Genomic DNA, 6,000 nt, shown 5'->3' on the forward strand with positions numbered 1-6,000 from the left:
CAGGATCCTGCCGGCCAAAGTGTTCGTCCCTTCGGGACCCCCCTGGGCTTAATTGATATATTAATTGGGCTCTTCAGCTGGGATAACGACGATACTCTGACTGCTGCGCCCGGGGCTGCCTTCCCAAGCCAAGCTTTGAAGCGGATTCAGGAGGTACTTGAACTTCCTGTAGATATATGGGGTGCGGAGGGTGAGGGTAAAGGGTTGGGGTATTGGGAGGCCCTACTTAAATGGCTGCCAATGAGACTCTCGCTGCTGGCAGTGAAGAATCAGCGTAGCTTCCCTCTGGTCCAGCCTGGCCAGGACTAAACCAGGGCAGGCAAACTGCTGGGAATCTTCAGCTTCTTCTGGAGATCTTCAGCCCAACAGTTGAGCTATCTCCACCCTTCGTCCTCCCTCTCCTTCGCCTCCTGCCCACGTCCCGGATCCCTCCCGGGCCCTGGAAGCCCGGATAGCTAAGATGGTGAAACTCCTAATATCTGGGGCGGCAGACGCCGAGGTGGTGGTCAGGTACAGGTGGATGACGGTGTATGAAGGACAGGAAGAGCTTGCAGAGTGGTGTTTGCACTCTCTCACTCCAAGACCAGGATCCACCCCGATCTCCAGCCTCAGGACCGGTCAAAGACCCAGAACCTCCCTCAGGGTTCTCGACCGCCTCTCGCAGGCCTCCCTGGGAACATTCTCTCCAGCTGACTTATCTGTCCATCACTGAATGGACTTCCAGCTCCCAGAGATTGAGTATAACAGTATGTAGGTATCCCGGGCCCGGGAGGGCTCCAGGAAGTGGGCAGGAGAAGAGGGTGGCCAAAGGGTGGTATCTGAAGGCTGTAAAGGCACAACAGCTGGCAAGAAGAAGCTGCGAGGCATCATCCAGCAGCCCGCTTGCTCCGGTTTGGCTGTGGCCAGGCTGAGGCAGAGGAGCCGAACAAGCCCGAATCACTCGCCCGCCTGCGGCTCTGACGGTTCCTATCAGCGACGTTAGTTTAGGGTTTCCCAATTCCTCGTCCCGTTTCCTAATACTCCTTCCTTGCTAGAAGTACAGAGAAAGCTCTTCAAGCACCTTCCTGGAGGGGCTGTTTCCTCCCTTCTCTGGGGAGGGAGCCACGCGGGCAGACCGACGTGTCCAAGGCTAACCGAGCCCAATAGCCATCATTATGACCCCAGGCGGGATCGGAAGGGACGCCATCTACTGGCCTGGACACTGTTATACAGCAGGGAGGTGGCACGACGTCTAGCCGGGTGGCGAGACTCAGATCTCTTGCTCTGGCCACATATCTGAGCTCTCACTGCTGTCACCCAATTAGCAGTGGTAGCATCCAGTCTACCCCACTCTCTCCCTCGATCTCCATCCGCCCATTTTATATGTAACAAGCTGGGAAGACTTGAGTTCCAATCTGGCCTCAGACGCTTCCTAGCTGGGTGACCCTGGGCAAGTCACTTGACTCTTTTTGCCTCATTTTCCTTATCCGTAAAGTGAGCTGGAGAAGGAAACAGCCAACCGCTTCAGAAAATCCCCAGTGGGGTCAGAAAGAGTCAGGCGTGACTGAAACAACTCAGCAACAACAGCAAACGAGTGGAATATTTTTCCTGACATTAACTTATGTCAAGGTTTCCCTTGGGGAAAAGGTGGTAAAAGTGGAGCCCCTCTCCCATAGGAGAGCCCTTAAGGTAACCCCCAATCATGGGACCCTCAGATCTCAGAGTTGGAAGGACCCTCAGAGACTGTGTGGCCCAACCCCCGCTCGAACTCGGCACGTCGGCCAGAGAACCGGCCAGGCCTCCACCAAGAAGGGTCTTCGTTTTACCCCATTCTGGGTTCTGTCTGCAGGTTAGCACCCCAATTCCTCTGGATGAATGAGAGGGTCAGAGGGTCTTCTCCGGACACGCTCCCAATCGCCAACCAAAGTCCTCCCCAAAACGTGGCTCCCCGGGCTGAGTCCTGGCTCGCCAGCTCTGATCTGGCCAGAGCGGAGGGCAGTGGACTCCTCTCCTCCGGCCACTGACCAGTACTGCCCCCATCGATGTGGGTGTCCCCCAGGCCCAGCCCTCTCTAGCCAAGTCCTCCACGTTCTTCTGCGATCCGTCTCTTGACACCAATTTACATTTCCCTCCCCCGAACCTGCTGTGCTTCGGTCGTCTCTTCAGACCCCCTTTGGGTTTCGGCGCGTTTCCTGGCTGTCCGAAGGCCCCACAGAGCAGCGGGCAGGCCTGGGGGTGAAGGCCGCGTCCTTTTTCCGATGGCTTTTCCCGCGGCCCCCTTTCCCGAGACAGGCTAGCCGGTGCTTCCGCGCGATCCGGATTCGCACGTGCCGCCACCACGGCAGAACCCTCGCAAAGGAGCGCAGGGAAGATGGCGGCCAGGGACTGCCTCCCACCCCGGCCGCTCCTTCCTCCGTCCTGGGAGCGTTTTCTTCCCGAGCTCTCCCCTCCCCCCGGGGGGGCCTCTTTACACCCGCAAAGTCCTTCTCCTTCTTCCGGCCTCTCCGCAGACCGCCCTGCCAGAAGGACCCCGGGGTGTTGCCGTGAGGCGTCTTGGCCAGGCAGCCTGGGCGATCCGGGGGGGGGGGTCCCCCGAGATAAACTCGCGCCCTCGGCTTCTCCTCGTAGATACGGCAGCGGCATTCGTAGCCCAGGATTATTGAGGACCAAATGAGAGGTATCAGCAGAGAGCCCAGCACCAAGGGGTGCTTCATAAAGGCCTGTTCCTTTCCCCCCCTACAGTTTTAGGGTGCAAAGGCTGCTCCCTTCTCCTGGTCCCTGCTCGGGCCCTCCTGTGGGCAAAGCCAGCCGAGACAAGGAGAGGATGCCGGTCTCGGCCCCGGAGGCTCTGGGTTCGGATCCTGACCCTGCCTCTTGGCACCTTCGTGACCCCAGGCACGCTGATTCACGGCTCCTGGCCTCCGTTCCCTCCTCTACCGCAGGGGACGGCCTGAGCTCCCTCCTACTTCTAGATCAAACGGGGGAGCAGAGAAGCCCAGAAAAGGGGCCCTGAAAACGCACAAGCCGGCGCCACTGGCCCCTCCTCTCCCCCTCGGACCCTCAGCCAGGGCCCGGCGCGTGAACAGGGTCACCGGCCCGAGCCTGGCCCGGGGCGTCCCGACACCCTCCGGGGGATGCTGAGCCTGCGCCATCCCGCGCCCGGCGGGGATCCCAGCGCGCCATCTTGGATTGTTCCGCCCGGGCCTGGCTCTGGGCCTCCCTTTCCAGCGCCCTGCGGTCAGGAGCCCTTCCAGGGCTTCCGTGTCTCGGCCCAGCCCTGCGGGCCGCTGGGGGGACGACGACGACTCGGGGCTGCAGAGTGAGGAGGCGCTGCTCCCGGGGAAGGGGGCCTCTGGCTCGGAAGGCGGCACCCCGTGCCCAGCCGGCTCCGTGTTCTGCTGGGGTGGCGGCGGAAAGACGGGCTCGGGCAGAGGGGCCGCGGGGGCTCCGCTAGCCCCTGGCACGGTGCCAGGCCCAGGCCGGCGCTCCTTACGTGTCGGGGACGAGAGCGACCTTCCTGTGACCTCCGAACGACCTCCCAGGTCGGAACTGCACGGCCTGGTGGGAATGCGTCAGGGGACTCGAACTCAGGACCCGTCTTGCCTGCTCACTCTCCAAGTGACCCTGGACAAGTCACTTCTGGCTGGGCCTCGGTCTTCTCTGTCCCTCGGAGGTTCCTTCCAGACGCACAAATGCCTTCCCCAGTGGGGTCTCAAGTCCCCGGGGCACACGCACTGCTTGGTCTGGTTCCGAGGCGCCGGCACCGCCGGCCCTTCTCCCCGTCTTTGATCCCGTGCCCCAGAGTGGGCCCGTCAGGCCCGATTCTGTCACTACCGAGCCCAGCCCCGAGTGAGCTTCGAAGGCCCGCTCGCTCGCCGCTCCACGCGCCCCCCAACGCCGACGGCCCTCTTCTGCCGCCTCCTGCGGGCCCCCCTGTGGGCCGCTTTCAGGCGCTCCAGTTCGTGGCTCTGGTTCGTGGCTCCGGCGGGTGCCCGAGGACACGTCCCTTCGCGTGGCCAGCCGCAGAGCGGAAGCCGCACGTCCTTCCGGGGCGGGCCTCGTCCCCAGGAGCGCCTCCGGAGGCCATTCTGCATGGCCCCTGCTGGGACCCCCAACACCGCCTCGGGGCCCACGACCCGCCCAGCCCGTTAGAACCTGCCGTCGTGGGCCTGTCGGGCCGGGCCTAGCGAGGGGACCTTCGACCCAGAGAGTTCGTCCCCCCTCGCCAAAGGGGCTCTGCAGAGCCCACGAGAGGCGCCCTTTCCTGGGCTTCTGCGTGCCTCGGGGGGCCCTTCGCTGTCCTCTGCCTCCCGGAAGAGAAGGAAAAGGGGGTCCCGTCGTCTCTCCCACCCGCAGCTTCTCGAGAGAGCTCTGAAGAGGCTCTGCAGACCCCTCAGGGGTCTCCGCGCTGGCGGGGCCCGAGCAGAAGGCCAGAAGGAGGCCCAGCTGGCCCGTCCGAACGGCAGAAGGGCCGGATCCAAAATGGTGGCCGGAGGAAGAGTCAAAAACGGGAGAGGAATTCCCTGCAGACGCCGCCGGCCCCGTGGCCGGCCTCCGTCCTCGTCCCAAGCTGGGCTCCCCCCCCCCCAGCAGCAAGTTCCAACAGAGGCCACTTTCCTCTCCCCTCCTCCGGCCGGGCTCCCCAAGGGTCGCCACGACCATTTTCTTCCTTCCGGCGAACCCCCTTCCCCTGTGCAGACACTCCGGCCCGCCTCCGGCCCTCGCCCCGACTTCACCGCTAACGCACTTGGGTCACAGCTTCCCCCCACGGGGGCCAGAGACACCCCCAGAAAGGGCCCTGCGCCTCCTCTCACACGGCTGTCCGAGATCCGCCCTGGGGCACCTGCCTTGGGACGCCTCTGGACTGGGTCGCTGCCAAAGCCCAGGCCTTTGGGGTCCCCCTTTGGATAGCTCACAGCCCCGGCTTCCCTTGGCATCTCTCGCGGCGGGCCGAAGGGCTCCAGCACCCAGAAAAGCTCGTGGAACCCTCCCGATGGCCAGGAAGGCCCGGCCGGCAGCCCAAACCAAAGGAGTCCCACCCATCTGTGGGTGTATCATTTCTCCTGGCAAAAGTGGCGGCCCGGCCTCCCGCGCCCAGCCTAGAACCCGGGTGGCCCTCCATGTCCAGGCCATCGAAAGCCCCCCACGGCCCCCCCCCCCGGGGCGATAGTCATGGCGGCCAGGGCAGCCCAGGACTCCCTGGAGAAGGCTGGCTCGGGCTGGGAACAAACCGCGACTCATTCCCTCGAATATTTGTGGAATCTGGAACCTTCCCGCCAGGCGAGCCAGCAGCGGGCTTGGCCGGCCGAGACCAAAGGACCTGCCATGGGCTGCGCAGAACCAACGCCAGCACCTTCCCGGCCCGTCAGACTTATGGGCCCGCGAGGAAGCAGGGGCAGATTCATGGCCCCAGGCGACGGTCGGCCCTTCACTGGGCACCCGCTGCGGGGTGGCCCTCTGGGGTCCAGCCTCTCCCAGGAGGGGACGCCTCCTCCTACCCCCCACAGCGCTCCTGAACGCCCCAAGAACTCCTGAGAGCTCGGCCAACTCCGGGACGGGCGGCTGCCTCTGCTCGGAGGTCCCGGCTGTCCCCTTATCTGACCGCTGATCCGCCCCCCCCAGCCTCCCCCCAGGGCCGCCACCTGCAGGGTGCTTAGAGCTCTCGCCCTTCGCCCTCCGGGGTGGGGGGACACGAGGCCGGCACCCAGGGGTGCTCCGGCTCTCTTCATCCCTACAAAGCCGGCCTGCCTGGTGGGCTTCAAAGGGAGACCTCGCAGGCCCCGGAGCCCCCTGGAAAGCCTTTGCCGGAGGCCCTGCTTCACTCGAAGGGGCCGGAGCTCCCTCCCTCCCTCCCTCCCTCCCATGGAGGCCGGGGCTGGGCGGCTCCAGGCACGCGGGGAGGCCCTCTGGGAAAGGGCAGCTTGGCCCAAGGGGAGGCCCGGAGGCCGGAGTGAGGGGGCTGCGGGGGGGCTGCGGCGGGCCCGCCCCTCCCCCACCCCTCCCCCCCTGCCGCGGCGGGGG

Source organism: Gracilinanus agilis, chromosome 4, assembly GCF_016433145.1.
Source record: "Gracilinanus agilis isolate LMUSP501 chromosome 4, AgileGrace, whole genome shotgun sequence".
In the NCBI taxonomy this organism is placed as follows: Eukaryota; Metazoa; Chordata; class Mammalia; order Didelphimorphia; family Didelphidae; genus Gracilinanus; species Gracilinanus agilis.